This window comes from Cryptomeria japonica, chromosome 8 (genome assembly GCF_030272615.1).
Source record: "Cryptomeria japonica chromosome 8, Sugi_1.0, whole genome shotgun sequence".
NCBI classification, from domain to species: Eukaryota; Viridiplantae; Streptophyta; class Pinopsida; order Cupressales; family Cupressaceae; genus Cryptomeria; species Cryptomeria japonica.
This window is the reverse complement of record NC_081412.1, coordinates 263,253,488-263,277,129: the sequence shown is the minus strand read 5'-3', so window position 1 is coordinate 263,277,129 and position 23,642 is coordinate 263,253,488.

Sequence of the window (23,642 nt, the reverse complement as noted above, 5' to 3'; positions counted from 1 at the left end):
GCTTAACCAGAATTGTATTCAAGCATAGAAGATGTTGTCTTAGCATTTCATTCATTTCTTCAGATTGTAGTCTAGATTTATATGTAGTCAATGAGGCTCCTTTTGTGATTGAGCAGTGTGCTCTAGGTTGTAAGCCTTCCTACAAGTGCAGGCCCCTATATTTTGTAATATCTCTTCATATGGCTAGTGGATTGATATTGTGCGTCACAAATCCCACCATGGTCTTTCCTCTTTGAGGTTTTCCACGTATAATTCTGTGTGTTATAATATTCATTTATGTGATTGGCTTATTGGTTGCTTTACTTCTTTCAATTCTATATGTACCAGTATACCGGTTGGTGTATGCATGCTTTAATAAGATTAAAATTGATCATACTGGTAGAACACTGATTCACCCCCTCCCCCCACTCTTAATGTTCTTCGATTCCAACCTAGACTATGTCCTAGACGATATTGTTTTGGTTTGTATGTATTGTTGTAGCATGTGAGGATATCATTTTGTAGTTTGTATTGAGGGTTTAGCCGACCTTGAAATAGAGGTTGAAGGGTTTGTATAAATATTTGTAATAATTATGTAAGATGTATGTCTGCGAGTGTCTACATTGTATATGTGAGTGAATGATCAAGTTGAATGTGCAAATAAGTGATTTGATCTTTTGGAAGTGTGGAGAAGAGAAGTGTTGTAGAGAAGACTATGTGCTTAACCAGAACTATACTCAAGCACATGGAGATACTATTTTCATAGTTCATATGATCCGGATTATAGTCCAAATATTTTTGTAAGTCAGTGAGACTTCCTATAAGGCATTGAGCCTTCCCTTAAGATTGTAGCCTTTCTGGGTTTCTTATTTTGAGTAGTGAGCTCTAGGTAGTGTGCTTGAATGCATGTGCATTCCCATTATAATATTCTCATTTACTCCTAATAGGGTATTATCTCATTGCAGGTAGGTTCCCACCATGGTTTTTCCCTTAACCGAGCTTTCCATGTCAAAAATATTGGTGCAATGTGTGTCATTGATATGGTGTTGCTTCATGCTTTAATTGTTAATTATCATATCTATTTTGGGGTTTGAGTTGTAGTAATTTTTTGTGCAAACTAATTCACCTCCCTCTTAATTTTCTATTATTTTGCCAACAATACTGAAGAAAAACATCAATTACAAGCTCAACGATCAATGCAGACCACCAACAAAAAAGTAACATGATCCAAAAACATCCACAAGCATCATGAATTACCATAGAAACATCTGCACAAAGACAAATTAATAGAATCACCAGCATCTTAATACAACACCTCAGGAACACTAATTGCAACGACTGTCAACCTTGAAAAATTACTTGCGGACCTCCAAACCATGAACCACTTGAATTGAGGACACACACCAATGTCCCAAACATATCTCCAAACTTGCAGAACAAGATATTACAATGCAGAGCAATGTAGATCAAAATACTGTCACTTTTTCACCACTTAACAATTGAAAAACCAACCACAACACAAATACTCATAACTCAATCAAATCTCCATGTTGACCTCTAAAAAAATGAACTAAATCAATTACAGAAAACCCTCTATAAAACCTTTAATCTGCAAACTTTGATCTTCATCATACTGAACAAACTAACTCACTGAAGTTCACCGCATTACTATCTCAGACAAAGAAATTTGTTGACAACAATGACAACACATCTCTCAAATATATCTCAAGAACATATTTGCAACATTATTCGAATAGAAACAAGGGGAGGATAATGAGAAGGAAAATGACACTATGTTTGTGCATGGTGCACAAGACCTCATAATGAACTAAGTTAGAGCACTGCCTCAGGGGGAGTTACCATTTGTAAGATCTTTCAACCCCTGATTAGCATTAAATACTAAAGTCTATTACATACAAGTTGATATATGAAATCTCATTTGAATTGAATGATTGTTGAATCAAAATAATAAATTAACTCAAATTTGTAGAATAAAATCATGACGTGGAGGATTGCAATGATCTATGAAATCTCATTTGAATTGCATGATTGTTGAATCAAAATAATAAATTAACTCAAATTTGTAGAATAAAATCATGATGTGGAGGATTTAAATAGACATTTGGATCTCTATGAAGACAAATAACTATTTGGCAGTAGACTACCTAACAAGGATATATGCATTTATGGTAAAAAGGATAGGGAAAATACATAGGTATTTATGATTCATCTAATCAATTTGATCCCATTTAAAAGTAAATAATTGAGTTTAGAGCTATGAAGAGAACAAGGCATCCAAGGATCTTGACTACAAAAGGTGAAATCCTAGTGACAATTTGCAAAGGAATTCTATAATAATATTTAAACCTTATTTTTTGAATATTAAAAGAATTTATCATGCCAAATCCACAAGTATGTGATGTCATTGAAAGACCATTACTAAAGTGTTGGAAACTTGAGTTATTATGTTATGTTGTCATTAATGTAAAATACTCTTGTGTTATGTCTGGAAAAGTGTGTGTGCAAGCATGTATCATGTTGTGAATATGAAAATTATTTTTCAGATTATGATGCTCTTCAGTGTATGCATAATTTCATGATACCATTGGGTGTCAAGTGCACTAATGAGGCCATGAATGGTGAAAGGGTGAATGATGTCAACTATGGCATGTATGATCAGATATTTTGCAGTTAGTTTTTCAAATTGATCATACTATGGTATGATGAAAATCAAATATATAACAGAGGAAGACTTTGGTTTTACATCTTTGGTGGCATGGGGCCACCAATTATGGAGTTTGTTTGATTTTCATTTAGTTGAATAAGGAGACCAATGGATAGGCACCTGGTCATATCCACTAGAGATCCGAATCCTTGATATGCCCACAAGGGGTATACATCCCCAAGTAGACCAACTATTAGGATTCTAACATATTTTCCCTATTGGGATGATCTTTTGAAGTTTTCCCTTGTTAGCATTTTTGAATTCTATTTTGAGTGCCTCATTTCTTTTTGTTTGGTGACTTGTTCTCCTAGTAGGTCCTTTTAAGTTGTATGCATTTGAGGGTTTCATGTCATTGTATTGACCGACCCCATGTTGAAGGCTTTTTATTAGTCGAACAACTTCTCTTATTTTTTGAATGCATATATTATTCTGCCTAAGTTTTCCTTGGTAACTGCTCGCTATGGATGGCCCCCTCTTAATGACCTTAAACCCTTTAGATAATAACATGTGCTAAATATTGATCCTTAAGTCATTACCCACACCTCCACAAAGTTTTTACTGGTAGCTCAAAAGTTTTGTAGGCATGTGGGGTAAAATATTATAGCTCTAAGTGTTACCCATGACCCCACACAAAAATTTTAACTTTTGCAAATGTTTTGTAGGTGCATGGGGGATAAAGTGTGATTTATGTGTGTCCCTATAAGGTATTTCAACTGGACTCAAATGTTTTACGGGTGAGTGAGATTTCTTAATCTTGGGTGTTTCCTTTGATGGTATGATGAAAGAATAAGTATCTGGTAGAATACTAAGAGGGGGGAGTGAATCGGTATATTGAAAAACTGATACAAAGTTCCCAAACTCAAATTCAATCACACAAAGTAAACATATCTTAGTTAAGATCAATATTGATAATAATACTTGACATCAACCAGTTTAACTATTATAACAACTTAATAGAAAACAAATTTAATCTTGTAAACATCAATAATGCTTAATCATAACTCAACATATTCATCTTTCAATGCTTATAGTTATCATGCCTTATCAGAAGTTAACCAAATCAACAAATAAGATCATAACCACAAAAATATTCACCACTTGACACAAATTTTTATACATGGAAAACCCAAATAGGTAAAAACCATGGTGAGATGAGACTCATAAGGATAGCTATCTAAACTCTTATGAAGTTCACCCTGTTAGGAGCCAAGCCTGTTAAAGCTTTACAATAAGTCATGCTAAGAACTAATTCTGGTTAGGAATCACCCGGTTAGGGGATTTACAAATATGCCTTGATGAAAAGCACAATACCTTGTTAGGAGTAAGCTCACTAGAGGATTTAAGAATCCAAGCTAATAGACCACCTTGTTAGAGGATTTAATGAGTAACCAAGCTTGTTAGAGCTTACCCAATTAAGGGATTTCACTTCTGCTGTAATTGTTAGAAAACAACAAATTTTCTTGATCTGTCTGAGTAGCACTACATTTGCTTGATCAAATCCTTCTAAGCTTCAATTTGCCTTCACTCAAAGTGTAGATCCATTCACTGGTTAGGCAACCACACGCTCAATAGGTTTCTATCAATCTTGCCAACAACCTTTACAAACAACTTCATCAACCTTAAATACAAATCAATTAGGTCGGTAACACAACAAAAACCTAATTCTCATCATCGAGATTACAAACAAGTTGGTACAATCTTGACCATTAGAAATCATGACAATCTCTTCACATTCCTTAAGAAAATTCCAACCGCTCCATGATCACCGCTTTATTGGACTTTGTAACTCATCATGCATTGTGCATTAGATGCAATCCACTTTGCTCCTTCCCTAGACAAAAACAAATACACCAAAAAAATTTGAATGTATCCTCATACAATGATCACACGTGTCTCCATCATTACCGCTCATCAGATAATAAACCAACAAACTTGATCGATTAGGGTTTAACAACTGATAGGGTTTACTAGTTACATTGCATAGAATGGTTTAACCCTTTACACCGGTTTACGGGTTCAACTTACAAACTTGACATACTGGTTTACAACATCTTCCACAAATCTTTTCTTACCGGTTACCAACCAATATAAAAAACAATAATATCAACAATAACATGAAATACCATTACCGATTCAATTGACATCAATGACAACATATCATTAATGCAATCTCTATACAAAATGCCAACATCCTTTACTTGCATCCCTACACAGGTTAAGGCAAGTGTGCAAAATGTCCGTAGGTGTACGAGAAGCAAATATAAAATGGAGGTTGCTTCTTCTACATCCCTACAAGATAAATAGTGGGACCCAATATGGAATTTGGGTTTGTGGGGAATGAACAAGTTATAAGAAATTATTACTTGCATCCCCATAAGATAATCAATGAGGTTTTATTTTGGTTGCGGGCATGCGGGGATAAAGAAGGTTAACACAGGGAGGTCCCAACATAATTATTTAGTGCATATGTGGACTAAGGAATAATTGCAATTGTAATGTCAAAATCTATATCCCTTGCGATTAATGTGACAAATGGCACCTTCCTCCATTTCATCATAGGTTGAGCTTTGCCATACTATCCTTTTGTCTACTTAAACCATCTTTGTTAGCTTCGGCTGAAGTATCACCAACACTGCCAACCTGTCACCTTTGGGGACATAGGTGCAATGTAGAGACATCCATGTGATGTGCTAGCACCCCACAAATCTGACAGTTCATGGGTGGTCATTTGAGCGTTACGCCTATGCCTGGAAGGAATTGTAATGCCTTTGTATGCATGCACTAACATTCGGTTTCCTTCTAGGGCCTTTATCTATCAATTTTGAAGGCATTTTGGGGGATTCTCTTGGCAAGTTGATGATGTTTTGTAGGTTAAATCTCTTGGAGGTTATCTTTGGACAATATTCTACAAGCATTACCATTGTGGCAGCATTTCAAGCACTCTACGCTAGCATTTCCAACAATCATTTATGGAAGGGGAGTTTCCTTGATCCCTTTTCTTTCATTTTCCAATATCTTTTACCAATCTCTTGTTGCATCTTTTCGATTACTTTTATCACTTCATTATTCTAATGGCTTCTTGGGTTGTCCGTGAAGGTGGGAACACCAAAACAAGGGTTTGACTTAGGCAGGCTCCAAAACACAACCCCCAACATTTTCATTTCCTGAATGTGTGTAGGTACACCTCTGTGAAGAGGAGATTAACTTGTGGGAGGTTTCATAGTGTGGACCTTTTGTTTGTCTATTTCCTTCCCTTTTCTCCTTCCATTTTATCTTGGTTATTTCATATATCACATTTACTAGCTTAGCTTCATTGTTTTCTGTATTTTTATTGCATTATAATTTTGGAACTTTCTGTATGAACTTTGTACCTTGTTCATATAAGACAACAACACATCGTGCTAGTGTCCCAGACCCACATGCTGGTCCTTCAAATAGAGGCTTGATAGAGTCGTCCAAGAACCTCAAATTGCGGTTAGCTTCTTAACTCTATTGTTTTTATCCCTAAGCTCACCTTAGCACCAATTCAAGGAGGTATCAGAGGGATAGTTTGATCTCAAGGATCCATCATCCTTGTGGTAGTGAATTTCCTCCATTACACTAGGGTGGGTTCTTTGGAAAATATAAAGCATCCATTTGAATTGAGAGGGATATCAATGGCCTAGGTTTTAAAAGGAAAAATGCAATATGGCTAGGTGCCAAATGAAAGTTGATGCAAGCCAATTTAATTCAAAAAAGACTCAAGTTCTAAAGATGGATTGAGTTTTAATTTTGAGAATTGATAAAATCATTTCATTGCATCTTGAAGCTAAAGAGTGATGAGGAGTTATCAACTTTCATAGGGTTTTGATGATTGGTAGCGAGATAGGATCATTAGCCCTATGGTCAAAGTCTGAGGGTATCTCAGTAAATCTTCAATAGCCCAAAAATGTTGATGCAAGAAGTTTGAAGATTAGTGTGAGTGATGTACATATGTCAAAATTATGGTTACTCATACAAGTATCAAAGCATAACTTTTGAGGCATACTATATCTAGAGATAATAGAGGCATGTAGCTCACATGAATTAACACATTATTTGAGTGAACCACAGTCATGATGATGTGTAAATTTGATGGTTAATCGGTGTTGCTTTGAAATTTAAAAGGGAAGACAATTAAATGAGATGGAAAATTAGTCACATCTAATTAATGTTCACCAACAAGGTGGTTATATTATACATAAGCCAACTCACCAAGTCTTGAACAAAGAATGTGTACTCAGAGACAAATCAATTTGAGTGAATAGTTTTCATGCATTTTCTTGTAGAGATTACAAATGGAGCACACAAATGATGAAGCGGGGTTTTTTTATAAGTAAAGATGGATTGGTGATATTAGAGGAATCATGTTACATAGGATTTGCATAAGATTTTATGTGAAGCAAATAGACACCTTATTTTCTAACTAGAGGGGTATCAAAACTAGAAAGGGTAGCCAAAGGGATATCAAAAGGCTTGAGTACAACTGCAAGCTTCAGTTACAATTCCAAATGGTCTCTCTCTACCTACCAACCATGATCTCTCTCTCATGAAGGCTAAGGTATAAAGAGAGAGTTGGGAGGGAACACAGATAATGTGATTTTTGAACCAAGCATCTCTACCTGATCATAACTCTCAAAGTTATCCCTACCAAAGGATGTAGTGAGAATCTTGCATCCTAGAAGCTCTTCTCACTTAGTGTCGTAAATGTGTGATGGTGACACAGTTAAAAAGGTTTTCTTAGTTCTCCAATGAAATTTTTGTTACTGCAACAAAAAATTCACGACTCTTTCCATCATGATCTAATGATTTTGCTCTAGGACAAAGTGTAGGATTTGGATTTTTGACTAAGAGAATATTCCTTTTGAGAGTGGATGAATGGAAAATGGAAAAATGCCACTTGTAAACAACTAGTAGCTTGTAGCATTTCTTGTTATTATAAAAGGAATATCACGGCCAAGGGTTAGGGGTTCTAATTTTCATCCTGATGCGATGCAGATGTAGAGAAAGTGAATATCATAGATATAGGGAATAGTTTACAGAATGATATACTTATGTAATATTTTTATTTGATTTTGAGTAGAGAAATGAAGATTTTACAAAATCTTCTCCATAATGTATTTCTGGAATTGCATATGAATTAATATAGCCAAGGGTGTGTTGATTTGTCTCTGTAACTTGCTTATAGTTGAGTAACTTGTGTATGGGTTTCCTTCAAGGAGGGAATTAAATATTGTATGCAATTTTCTATGAATTTTAGGGGCATTATAGATCTATAAGTAGGATTTTGTGATTTCATATTCAGATTCATTTATGTAATGCATCAGTGTCATTATCCATTGAATAGGGTTAACTCTATCACATAGGTATGTTCAATATTTGAAGCTTGACTTTGTGATCTATGGATTAGCCACTGATCTATTGAAGCTACTAAAGTTTGATTCAAATACTATAAAATATCAAATCAATTTTAATTTCATGTTTCTTAGTGTAGGTGTAGTTTAGTTTTGTTCTCAATGTTATTCAAGAAGTATGGGATTGGTGCTTGAGAATGGTGAAATATGAACAACCATTACTCATAAATCTGAGAATTGTCCACTCTCATAGGTCTTTAGTTTTTGTTTAAAATGAGTTTATAACCTTATTTGAATTGGTAATACCCTCCCGAGTTTGTTTAAAATGTGTGCATATATATGAATTGGGAATACCCTCCTGAGTTTGTTGGAGCTCGAAGTGAAGAAGGCTTATATAGCCTTGTTTTGTTGTGTTTTCTTGTCCTCCATCTGAGGATAAGGTTGAGTGTATAATCTAGGTTTGTAATCCCGTGATCTAGGTTTTATGTTTTTTTCTTAGGATTGAAGGTAGCAAGAAAATTGTCAACACTCTCTATCATATGTTCTCTTCCTTGTATCATATCTTTTGTGTCTACTTTTCTTCTCATCATCATCAACCCTCTTATAATATTCCTTGTACATAAATTTAGAAGAATAATGACCATTTCTATCACAATTAAAGTATTTCAGAGGTAACTTACCTTTATTTTCTAGTTCCTCTCTTCAATATTCTAACAAAGTTTTCCTCAATTTCATCTGTATTTTCACTTCCTTCTGGTTCATCTTCAGCTATCTTTGAAACATTGCATGCTACTTATTTTCTCTCTCTCTTCTGATATCGTTCTTCTCTGATACTTCATAGGTAAATAATAACCCAAGGAGTTGATCAACTATATACTTATCCAATTCATGGCATTCTTCAATAGCATACTTCTTCAGCTTGTAGGGTTTTGTCAGAGAATAAAATATTTCTCACAACAACACCTTCTATCTTTCCACCAACACTTTTAATACCACTCACAATTTCATTCACCCTGCATATGTAGTTCTCAACACTTTCATCATCGACCATCATTAGACAGTCATGTTGGCAACATCAAGGAAGGAAAACTGAGAGGGAGGGGGGTGAATCAATTTTCACCAAATTAAACAAATTAAGAACAATCTCAGATCTAATCAACTGCAACAAAAAGAAAGATAATACCTATAAAAACAACACACATAACAAAAATATTTTTGATGTGGAAAACCCAGTTAAGGGAAAAACCATGGTGGGAACCTACTCACAATGAGATGATACTCTGCAGTAGTATGTGTAAATATTACAATGGGGAATTCACATGAATTCAGGCACACTACCTAGAGCTCACTGCTCAAATTACAAAGACCTAGAAGGCTACAACCCTTAGGGAAGGTTCACTACCTTACAAAGATGATCGAACTACAATCTAAAAAAGATAAACTAAAAAAATAGCATCTTCTAATGCTTGATGATAGTTCCAGTTAAGCTCAAATGTTTTCCCTTCACCAATCTCAGCTCAACACACCACATCGAAAGATGAATTCATTTGATCGTACATACACCACTTGCAGATAATACGGACTTAACAACCACCAAATTACATGAGTATTATTCCCATTTATACAAATCATCAACCTTGACTAAAAGGCTGGCCAAACCCTAAATCAACTCCTCAAACACACACCACCACCAGAAATCTTGCCAAGATCAACCACAACACGTTACACCACCAAAATACTGCATAACACAAAGAATATCACTGGACCCATAAGATCATCAAGAACTCACACAATACTCAATGCATGTCATCATAAAAAATAGTACATGATTACAAAACACCAACAAGTGCATTAGAACCATCCATAATAGCTGCACCAACACCACATATTCAAATCTTCATCAATCAATACGCTAACACTCAAGAACACTTAACAAAAGAAACTCAAACAAGAAAGATAGCTTCTAGAGCATCAAATCACGGACCATATGAAATGAAGATACACATGAACATCCCAAACACTCTCCCAAATCTGGAACATAAGATATGATCATACCGGAGCACAACTGATCAAACACCAGAACACTGCAAACCAATCTCCATATCAGAATCCTCAACTCAATTAAATCATCACATAGCATCATGGAATCAATAAAGAATGAAGTATCTCTAGTTTATTTATCATCCCCAAAAAATAAACCAAAAAGATCAACTCACTGCAATCACCAGATCACCAAAGAATTTATCTACAACACCAAAACATGAGAATATGTTGACATCAATGACAACAACAAATCCTAGCAACAAAAATATTGAACAATCTCCCCCTTTGTAATTGATGTAAACATATGAATATGAAAAACAATCAATGCAAAGGAATAAATTCAACACTAGCAAATTCCCCCTAAGATCATGCACACAAAGCTTCAAAGATAATGTAGTTTTCACATGCTTCTTGACTAATCTTTCTAATGATTCAATAATTAGACCTTGAAGTCATACCTCAGGGATTGGACATCTGACTAAATAATTATCTCTTATCATTAAGGTTCATCTAGTTGTAACATGGGGCATATACTTGAAATGGATCCACAAAGTATATGCACTAGAAAGACTTAAACAACCACCTTTCCTATTGCTGAAATTAAAATGTTGCTCTAAGATAATGTTGGAAACAAATAACTGAAACGCTTTTAGGGAAATATAACTATCTTCTAAGAAACAACTAAGAAAAATAGAACTTATCCATGATCAACAAACAAGATTCTACTCAGTTCTTAGTGGTTACAGGAACATTCACAAGAAGTATTCCAGTGACTGTAGGAATAGTTTGTGATCAAGATAATGCTAATTAAAAAATAAGAAATGACTAATAAAAGAAACCAAAGGAATACTCACTAAGTGGGCCCCTTTAGCAAACATCCAAATAACTGAATCAAATACTTGGAGCTTAAAGTATCATCTTTATTTATTTAAAAGTACTTGACAACATAACAACAAATTACTTTAAGTCTGCTTCTTTTTACTCAGAACTGTATTACAATAACTGAAACTATCTTATTCTCAACCACCATACAAGAGAAGGTGGGAGGTTATTTAAACAATGAAATTCCTAACTAACTAGCATATCACTCCTAAATTTCGAGGATGATTTTATTAAACAAGGAGAAAAAGAAGGTGAAATTAGAAATGCTGAGAATCAGTCAAAGTCTGTCAGAACAACAAAGAGAATCTAGTGTAACCTCAGTCCTAAATCTACTCCTTCAACAAAGGAAATTATTAAGTCTTTGGGTAAGTCATAATGAACCACTTTCAACTGCCAATTGACTCCTTCAACAACAATCCTTGTTGTCCCTTTCCTGTCCAGCAACTCCATAATCTTTATTGTTGAACATCCTAGACCGGCTCAACATTCTTCTTTATTCCTGCGTGAAATTGTTAACGTGCACAAATATAGGCCTAATTATTCCTACTAGAATAGAATTCAAAATCTACATGCAACATTACCTTGGATATTACTCATAGCACAATTACCTATTATATTGCATCAAAAAGGAACATATATCAAATGCGTTTATGTCATATGGCCATATCATCAAGACATATAAAATATTATTACTTAGCAAAGGTTCTAAACTCAAAATACATAACTAGACTCCTAATATCCCAAAACTGACACATACATAGATAAAACAAAGCCATTATTTTGGCTCATCACTTCTCTCCCCCTTTGATAGCAATGCCAAATATATAAATAGATCAATATTTTGTCCCACTGAGAAGGACAATCTCTCCCCCTTAGAATAAATCCATTGCTCTGAACAACACACTGACTACTCCGGTTGAGTAGTAGCACTGACTCATCAACCCAGATAAAGAGATAAAACTGTGAAGTCCATCAGATTAATGTATCTCAATGCACCTAGTTCTCATCAGGAGGGACAAAGACCCCTAACTTATCTCTCAAATACACAAATGTATCTGTAGGCAAAGGCTTAGTGAAAATATCTACAATCCGACCTTTTGTAGATACATACTCTAGTTTTACTTCTTCATCACTAACTTTCTTCCTCAAGAAATGATACTTAATTGATATATTATTTATTTTAGAGTGTAGTACCACATTCTTGGAAATATTAATAGCACTTGAATTGTCACAGCAAATAATAGTAGGCTCATCATACACAACTCTAATGTCTTTTAGCATCTACTTCATCCAAACTATCTAAGTACAGTTGCTAACAGCTACAATGTATTCAACTTCAATAGTAGATAGATATATAGCATCTTATTTCTTGCTTGCCCATGAAACCAACTTCTTCCCCAAAAAGAAATCTCCACTAGTAGTGCTCTTTTGGTCATCTACATCACCTACCTAATGAGCATTAGTATAGGCACACAACATGAAATCATCATTCTTCGGATACCACAACCCATAATCAACAATTCCCTTCAAGTATTTGAAAAATCCTCTTCACAGTAGTAACATGAGTCTCTTTAGGATCATCATGAAATTTGGCACAAAGACACACAACATGCATAATATTCAGTCTGTTTTGAGTCAGGTACAACAATCTACCAACCATAGATCTATATAAGGTTTGGTTAAATTTTTGAGATTCATCATTCTTAGACAACTTGCATCTAGTCACCAAAGGAGTTCCAACAGGTTTAGAATCAGATAACCCAAACTTGTTCAACAGTTCCCTCACATACTTATATTGAGAATTGAAAATACCTTTACCAGTCTAAGTAATCTATAGTCCTAAGAATAATTTCATCTCACCTATCATGGACATCTCAAATTCCTTTTGCATATTATCAACAAACTTCATACTCAAATCATCATCTCCTCCAAAAATAATGTCATCCACAAATACTTAAACAATCAAAATATTATCATTCTCAACCTTAAAGTATAAGTTACTATCAGTAGTTGCTTTAAAAAATCCCAACTTCATCAAATACTTATCTAATCTTGCATACCAGGCTCTAGGGGCTTGCTTTAATCCATAAAGTGATTTCTTCAATTTGCATACCATATCTCCTTCATATGATAATGAAAATCATTTTGGTTGCCTAATGTAGACTTCCTCCTCAATATCACCATTCAAAAAGGGTGACTTGACAACCATCTGATAAACCTTGAAATTCTTATAAGCAACATATGCAAGCAACAATCTAATAGCTTTAATTCTAGCTATAGGAGCAAAATTTTCCTCATAATCAATACGCTCCATCTAAGAGCATCCCTTACATACCAATCTTGCTTTTTTTCTTACCACTTCATCAAATTCATTCAATTTACTCCAAAACACCCAGTTAGTACCAATCACATTCTTGTCTTTAGGTCTCGAAGCAAGCTCCCAAGTGTTATTCTTCTCAATCTAGTCAACTCTTCCTTCATAGCTTTTATCCAATTCTCATCCTTACATGCTTCAACAACCTCTTTAGGCTCAATCTTAGAAATCAGGCATATCTTCACCAACAAGTCTTCTTGTAGTCATCACACCTTTGTTCTTATCACCAATAATCTGATTCTCAGAATGATTCAATTTTACATACCTCGAAGTCTTTAGATTATTCTTATTCTTAGGCTCTTAAACTTCTTCACTGACATAAGCAATATTTGGATTAACTATCTCTACGGGATTATTCTTCTTTAGCATCTCAGTCTGTGTAGGCTTTGAAACAATATCTTGATCATCAACCTCATATCCGCATGCTTTGATCTACTTCCCAAAACATACATCAACCTTGACATTTACACTTTCAACTATCTTCTTCAATTCTTATTGTAACACTGGTAGGCCTTGCTCTTAGTAGAATATCCCAAGAAGATTCCTTCATCACATCTTGCATCAAAATTTCCTATATCCTCATTTCTTTTGATATAACATTTACTTACAAAAACTCTGAAATATCTAACTGTAGGAACATGACCAAACCATAGCTCATAAGGAGTCTTACTAGAATCACCTTTTATATGCACTCAGATGAATGTGTAAATAACAATGTTAACAACTTCTTTCCAAAAAATTTGCACAACATTTCCTTCAATCAACATCGTTATAGCAGCATCCAAGATTGTTTTATTCTTCCTCTCAACAACTCCATTCTGTTGAGGGGTTCTAGGAGCAGATAACTGTCTTCTAATTCCATTCCTCATAGAATGTATCAAATTCACCAAACATGAATTCTCCTCTGTCAGATCTCAGACACTTCAGCTTCAACCCTATCTCAGTTTCCACCTTTTCTTTGAATAACTTGAATTTCTCTAGTGCTTTTGATTTCTCCCTTATAAAAGTCACCCACATCATTCTAGAGTAGTCATCAATTAGAAACATGAAATACCTATCATGCTGCATTCTTCTCACTCTTGTAGGACCACACAAGTCAATATGCACAAGATCTAACAATCTATTATATGTATATATCTTACTTTTAAATGATGTTCTCGTTTGTTTTCCCAATTGACATTCTTTACATATCAGATTAGAAGGCTTCACAATCTTAGGAAAATATCTAACAACTTGAGTAGAACTTATCCTTATAATCTTGCATTTACCATTCTTGAATTGCAAATCATATTCCTTGTCAATCATCTATCCAACACTCAAAAGATTATGCTTTAAACCTTCAACATATAAGACATCATCAGTATTATTCTTACCATCAAAAGATATAGAACCTCTACCATAAATCAAGCAAGCTTTATCATCTCCAAATATTATTATACCACCATCATACCTTTCCATATTCACAAATTTACTTTTATCACCTGTCATATGATGTGAACAATCGGTGCCAATTACCCATTCATCTTTCTCTTCAATATTAGCAGCCAAATATTTCTCCTCAACAATCAGCTTATAGGATTCATTGGTTCCGGATCATCTTCCTTGATAGTAATAAATACAAATTCATCTCCTGAATTCCCATTGTTTTATTCCTCATCAACCACACCTTCATCAACAACATAATAACATCTCTTCTAATTTTTGTACTTTTGGTAGGGCTTGTAGGTCTTTTCATTCTTATCATGCTTCTCATATCTATCATGCTTATCAAATATATCACGTTTTTCATGCTTATCATACCTGGACATTCTTTCAGGACACCTAGAAGCAAAATGTCCTATCTTATTACAAGAGAAATATTTCAAAGCTAACTTTCTATCATACTACCAGCTCCCTTAGGAAATCTCCAAGAAATAAGTGCTTGACTCTCATCCAACTCTTTCTCCCACTCTTCCATCTCTCTCATCTCTCTCTCATATCTTCAAACCCTAGATGAAATCTCTCTCGGATCATACATTTGCTTCCCGGATACAGAGGCTTTATATGTAGTCTCAGATTTACCTTGTGATTCTCTAAATTTTCTTAACTCAAATATAGTTAGCTTACCAACCAACATATCTCTTGTCATAGTAGTCACACTCTAGATCTCATCAATAGCATAAACTTTAGCTTTATATGAAGAAGGAAATGATCTCAACACCTTAGCAACAATCACATCTTCCTTGAGAGTTCCACTGGAACATCTGATGTTCATAACAAGCTTATTTACCTTAGCCATAAAGGAAGTTATTTTCTCATCCTCTCCCATCTTCAATGTCTCATACTTTCCCTTCAAACTCTGTAACTTAGCAACTTTAACTTGTGCATCTCCTTCATACAAGACCTCTAGCTTTTTCCATATCTCATGTGCATTTTGAAGTCCCATCACATTACTCATCTCCAAATCAGTCAAAGCACTTAGCAATACTTCCTTATCCCTTATGTTATGTTCATCTTCCTTGATTTCATTAGTAGTAACCGGTATATTAGGAGGAACATTGTATAAATTCTTTCTAATCTTCCAATAATCTTCTCTAAGACACTTCAAATTAATTTACATCTGGTCCTTTCATACAGTATAATTATTTTCATCAAATCTAGGACTCTCCTTCTTGAACACATAAGTTTTTATCCCAGATCTCCTCAAGTGGTTAAGGTTCTTTTAGATAGTCTAGCTCTAATACCACTTGTTGGCAACAACAAGGAAGGAAAATTGAGGGGGGGGGGGTGAATTAGTTTTTACCAAAATTAAACAAATTATGCACAATCTCAGATCTGATCAACTACAACAAAAAGAAAGATAACACCAATATTTTTGATGTGGAAAACCTGGTTAAGGGGAAAACCATGTTGGGAAGCTACCCACAATGAGATGATACTTTGCAGTGTTAGGTCCCAGAGACAACTGAGAGTGGGGGGGGGGTGAATCAGTTGTCTAATAAATTCAAACCAAAAACTAATTAACCAACTTAATGCTTAATACCAGTAAACCAGTTAAGTATGCCGGTAGATAGTGTTAATAGTAAATTTCTATACCCGTAAGGATTAATGCATGAAACATAAACATAAAGTCATCCACAACACATAACACCAATATTTGTACGTGGAAACCCTATAAGGGGAAAAACCACGGTGGGAAACCTTACCCACAATCGGATGATACTACTGCAGATAGTAAGTGTACATAAATGGGGTCTGCACATGCAGAAAGGCCAATAGCCTAGAGCTCACTGCTCAATCACAAAATGGGAGTCACACTGACTACAGTTGGATGGTTAAATCCAATAAGAATGTACTGCACAAAATAGCATCTTCATATGTTGGATTCAATATCGGTGTAATGCTTATATGCTTCTACAAAAACCTAACTTCACCTTCAAATGATGTCTTCGTGTATATCCCTACTTGATCTCGCATATACCTTCACTCAATTATTTTTTGCATTCCCCACTTGATCTTACAAATAAGATCTTACATTTATACCATACCCTAAGACCAATTTTAGTAGGCCAGCTCTACAAGATATTACAATAAAATATTTTTATACAATATAATATCTGATGCAATAACCAATTAAACATGTTGGCTAAATGCATTTATAACAATAATAAATCATCTCCATAGCATGCCATGCTGATCTGGAAAAGATAAACCTGTCGGTGTAACCCTAGCTAACCTAGACCTATTTGCCGGTAAAAGAAAATATGCAAATATGAATATACCAATGATTAATTCTTCAAAACAAAGTGTCCACATGATGTCTTCGACATTACCAAGTGTTTTCCATATCATTCCAGGTACCGGTGAACATTATATCCTGTCGGTGAACCATATACTAGTAACTATTGCACAGTTTACTTGCTTGCCGGTGAATGTTGCTGGATCTTCAAAGTTCTTGTATTCAGTAGGTGTTGACATCAATGAAAAAACCATACCAAAATACCAACAATCTCCCCCTTTGGAATTGATGGCAACACAAGATGGAAAAACCATCAAAGTGCCAAAATAGAAATGCCAAATACCAAAAACAACAAACTCCATTTCTCCCCCTGGGAGTAACATGTGTTTATCAAAGATTTATTTTCAATACCAATCTTTCCTCAAAAGATAATGTGTTTTTCCATAGATATCTCTCCCCCCTTGACATCAAATGCCAAAGCTACTAAATTTAAGACTATACAAAATACCAACTACTCCCCCTGAGAAGTAGCTTCCTCATCAAATACCGGAATAAAAATTTGTCCTTTTAATTCTGCCAATTGATGACAATCATCAACTGTCTAAGTCTCTATCGGTGGTGGTATGACTCCAAGCTGATCTCTGAGATATTCAAAAGTCTCCTTAGGCAAAGGTTTTGTGAAAATATCTGCAAGCTGTTCTTTAGTATTCACATAAACCAGTTTTATCTCCTTTTCTTCAACTTTTTCCCTTAGAAAATTCAGTTTGATAGAAACATGTTTATGTCATACCCCAAACTTTTGGGCACAAACAGAATAATTTTTTTTTTTAAATACTTAACTTAGAACGACTAACTTGATTAAAATAATGCAGACTAGTTTGGTCTTAAACATGGTTTGAGTAAAACAACAATTAAATTAATTGGGCGATAAATAATCTAAGTTATAAACGAGCTAATATTTCTCTAAAAGAGTTATCACTAATCTTCCATTGATAAATAATTAAACTCTCTTAGCAATTAATCTCAAACTTAATATATGATCTTTTAAATTAATTGGTCAATAGTCTCTTATAGTTCTTTAAATATTGAGGGTCAAAAATTAATTTGTCTTAGATATTAAATTTAATAACCTTATTAAATAAAATCTCCATAAATTAAAATACCTTATAATTTAAAATTTAAATGGGCCACTTGACCCTACAAATATCGCTATATTTTTCCCAAAGGTTTATCCTTCCAAGGAGTTTAAAATCTTCTTATTAAAATGCTTCTACATTTATTTACTAATTTAAAAGTGCATTATCTAATTTACAATTAACCATTTTAATTCCAAACAAAATATAGAATTTAATTACATATATACATATATGTTGATAAGTCATGTATATATATTTATATTTCTAACAAGTGTGAGGGAATCTGAACAAAATATATTCACACACATTTATACATATATATATATATATATATATACATAAACACACACACACACACACACACACACACACACACACACACATATAAATGTGTGTTCATACTCAAGGGTTAATGGAGCCCTCTTTTCTTTTATTACCTTATTTTTAATTTGCCCTAACCCGAACTTAGGGTTAGGGCATGTATGTGATCACATAATATTCCTTCTTTTTTTTTTTGTGTGTGTGTGCGCTGTGTGTGTATGTTCTTTTTTTTTGTGTGTGTGTGCAGGTGCGGGCGCGGCGGCCCGAGCTTCAATACTCAGTAGAGCCGAAGGGGGGAATGGCGGAGAGAGGGCCGAGCGAGGGTTTTTCTTTTCACGGGAGTGGGAGAAGGTGGTGTGGGGGTTACTGCGAGCTGCGAACAGCGCCGCCACGGCCGCGGGCTCCGCAGCCTGTGGACGTCGCCACCCACAGCTGCGGCTTCCACAGATTGTGGACAACGCCGCCCATAGCTACGGCTTCCACAGACTTTGGATGTCGCCGCCCACAGCTGCGGGCTTCCACAGCCTGTGGACGGTGCCGCCCACGGCTGCGGCCTTTGCCCTCCAACATTGTTATTATTTTTTTTAGTTTTTTTAGTTTTCTTTTTTTTTTTAAAGTGTTTACAAAATATGTTAAATAAAAACATACAAACACACACACACACACACACACACACACATATATATATATGTATATGTATATGTATATATATAAATCCATTTTTTTTTGTTGTTTAAAAGATTAACATGCAATAATTTCTTAAAAGGCATGAACCAACATTATATATATATATATATATATATATATATATATATATATATATATATATATATATATATATATATATATATATATATATATATATATATATATATATATATAGACAGATTTAGTAAAATACATTACTGTTTTTTTTTTTTTATAAAATAAACAGATTTTCAGAATAAACATTTAAATGAATTATATATATATATATATATATATATATTGCTATTTATAACTCATTTAAGCAGACTTATGAGATTACCCTTTTCTTTATTTCTTTTATAGTTTTAGAAAGCATGTAGGGATTTTCCCATTATAATTTTGTAGTATGTTAAAGGGAAAATATCCCTTTTTGGGGGGGGCTGAAATATGTATGTTTTATATTCTATTTCCTTTTTTTGCTTTATAACTAACATTCTATAACTAATAATGCATTCTAACAGCGATCTTAAGGTATAATTCCTTTTGGTAAACAAAATAAAACTAAAACTAAATACTACTTTTTTCTGATAAAATAAGCTACTACAATAAGATTTATTTTTTGCATTAAATGGAAAAATAAATGACAAATTTCTTTTATTTGCAGCAGCATTAATATTCATAAATGAACATATAGAAACAACATTAATTTATTGCAGAATAAACATAAATGCAACAACATCATTTCTCTTTTTTTTTTTTGCACAACTAACCAAAGTAGGAAAAATATATTTCTTTAGCAAATTCAAATACAAGGTAAATAAGAATACAAATAGGTTTGAAACCCAACTAATGTTTCCTTTCCATAGGAATAAGAATGACATAAATACATTTTTTTTTTTGAAAATAAATACAACATAGCTCTCTTTCTTTTTCCTTTATCTTGCTATAAATAAATACATTTTTTTTTTTGAACTATTTCTGCAACTTAGAATAGCAACTAATCCCTTTATCATTCCTTTTCCATCCCAAGCAACCTACAATAAAAATACAACTTGACCATGGAGAGCTCACCTCCCAGCCTAGGCTTACTAGAAGCCACCCCCGAGCTTGGAGAACCAAGTACTAGATGGGTCACAAACAAACAACAACACAACAAAAAAAGCAAACATTCAACATGCATATTCCTATCCCAAGCTACACTCTCACCACAACTTGTGATGATCTTTCCATGGGTGGAAGTGGACCAAGTACCATTGGGGAGATTGCAAGCTTAATACAACTCAAGCCACCTCATGGCAAAACAAAATAAAACAAATTTCCCCTCCACACCTTATGCCCCCCCAAAGGCATAAAAGCCATATTTCCTCCCCTTATGACCCCCAAATGCATACACAAGGCTATGCAGCAAGGGTCACAAAGGACACCCTTGAGAATCACTCTCCATAAGGAGAGCCTCTCACCCAAGGCTATCATGCTTCTTCCACCCCAAGGCCATCCTACTCTCCCAAGAGTAGGAGGTCTTGGACACTCCCAAAACAAGAACACATTAATAAGAACATGGAAATGAAAACTTACATTTTTCTCCTACAACAAATTACATATGCACATCTTTTCATACAAGCATTCCTTTCTTTAAAAAATACAACATAAACCACATAAACAAAAGGAAATAAAACCAACCTTAATCTGCCAATAGGTATGATAGACTTAGTTGGGGATGAGCTTCCCAATCCACACAAACTTTCCACCAACCCTTCACCAAAATTCCATCCTACAACTAAATTTCAAAAAATGCATAATCTCCAACAATGGAGAGTGGGTGATTACTCACTAAGTCCCTAATCCTTGCCTAAGAAGGCCTCTCACACACTTCCCAACCCCTTGGGTGAGGTGAGAGTTCCCATTGGTTGCTCTTCCCAACCTCTTACACATTACTAAAACTGGAAAGGGAAAAGGTGAGTGAGGATGGGGAAGAGAGTTTGACATCAAAAGGGAAGGTTGTCTATCCTAGGAGGAACCTTCTAAGTTGAATTTTCGCTCACCTTGGAAAAACCACTTTTTGAGGTGACTAAACAGTCACATGGGAGTAGTCACATGTTTCAAAATACCCCTAACCCATAGGTATACCCTTTGGACCTTTGGAAAAGCCCTAAAACTGACCCTAGGAGTCCATTTGACCCCTTAGAAACCCAACTGAAGTTAACCTACGGGTCAAACCTGAGTTGACCACTCCCAAGACTCCCTACCCAAGGCAAATTTGGGACCACACTCTTGTGTTTGAATGGATTTGGTAGAAGCATAACTCCCTCCAAGAGACAAGTCAAAATCAATGACACTAATCATCACATGTGTCAAGTGACACAATAAAATACAATATAAAAATCACACATGGAATTTGTCTCTTGTAGGTTTACACAATTAAATAAAATCAAATTAACACACATGCATAATTTACTTTCACAAATAAAATACATTACAAACGGGGTGTTGTCTCTCCAAATAGACAACCCCTGGCTTAACAAACGTACATTGGTCTAGGTTTGGTTCTCCATATTTATTCCATGGTCACATGGATAATTTTCCTGTGCATCTCAATTAACACATTAGTAATTCCAAGTAATCACAATTATACATAATTAAATACATAGATTTCATTGCACATCAAACACTCATACATTTGACATTAATAATTCAATATCTCATTCATTCAAATTCGATTCCACATAAGCAATCATCATAATTCTCAAAATTGAACCATTCATAAAATAAGCATCATTTTTCTATCATCAAAATGAAGTCTTGCAATTCCAATAATGACATTCACCATTTCAAAGTAATTCTATTCTAGCAATATATAAAGTTTCATAATCAAAATGCATAAAATGAAGCATCAATATACGTCAATGTGATCCAAATCATGGAGTCATATAGGTTCTAAATCCATAAAGCATAAAATAAAGCATCCTCAATAGTCTCAATATGCAAATAACTAAAAATGTCAAGCTGAGTCGGGGTAGGGCCTCACACCCTCCCCCTCTAGGCATGAACTTCCTCCTGGAGTTCATCAAAAAGGTGAGGGTACTGTGATCTCATACGTGCTACATCCTCCCATGAGGTTGTGACCTCATCATAGCAATCCCACTGGACCCTAACCTGGTCTAGCTCTCGACCTCGAAGATTCAGCGTCTGGCATGCCAAAATACGAATGGGCTCCAAAGCTAGTTGCCCGTCCGACTCCACCTGCAAGGCATCCCAATCTAGAATATGAGACTCATCATAGATATACTTCCTCAAAACTGAAACATGAAACACATTGTGGATGTGCGACAGGCTAGGTGGCAATGCTAAACGGTAGGCAAGTGGTCCTATCCTCTCAAGGATCTCAAATGGTCCTACATATTGAGGTGTGAGCTTAGAACGCTTTCCATATCGGATTGGACTCTTATGTGGTCGCACTCTCAAGAAGACTCTGTCTCCAACCAAGTAGCTACGATCTATCCTCTTCGCATCTGCATATTTCTTCTGTCTATCCTATGCCTCTCTAAGACGCTGCCTAATCAAATCCACCTGCTACTCCATATCCCAAACTATCTCAGGACCAATAGCAACTCTATCCTCTATGCGGTCCCAACTCAACAGTGTCCTACAAGGTTTGCCATATAATGCCTGATAGGGTGGCATCCCCAAGGATGTGTGATGCCCATTGTTATAGGCAAACTCCACTAAGGGAAGGTACTCTTCCCATCTGGTCTGGTGATCCATGACGTACATGCGAAGCATATCCTCTAACACCTGATTAACTCTCTCTATCTAGCCATCCATTTCCGGATGATAGGCTGTACTAAAATTGAGCTTGGTACCCATAGCTACTTGTAATGTCTTCCAAAAGGAAGAAGTGAAGAGGGAATCCCTATCGAAAATGATCTTGCGTGGAATGCCATGAAGTCTGACAATGTCTCGTAGAAACACCTGTGCTACTACTGGTGCTGTGAAGGTGGTACGAACTAGTGAAAAGTGGGCCACTTTGGTCAACTTGTCAACCATCACCAAGATGGCATCATGGCAACGAGATGATATGGGGAGACCAATGATGAAATCCATGGATATAGTATCCCACTTCCACTCTAGTATAGGATGAGATTGGAGCAACCCACCTGGATGGTGGTGCTCTGCCTTGACTCTCTAACACTCAAGGCATCGGGCTACCAACTCTGCAATAAGCTGTCGTATTCCTGGCCAATGGTATAATTCCCTCAAGTCTGCATGCATCTTCTTAACCCTGGGATGTGCTGCATAAGGAGCTCTATGAGCCTCTGTGATAATGAACTCCTGCAATCCCCCAGAAGAAGGTACATAGATGCGCCCTCTATGGCGTAATAAACCATCTGACTCTAGGGAATAATCC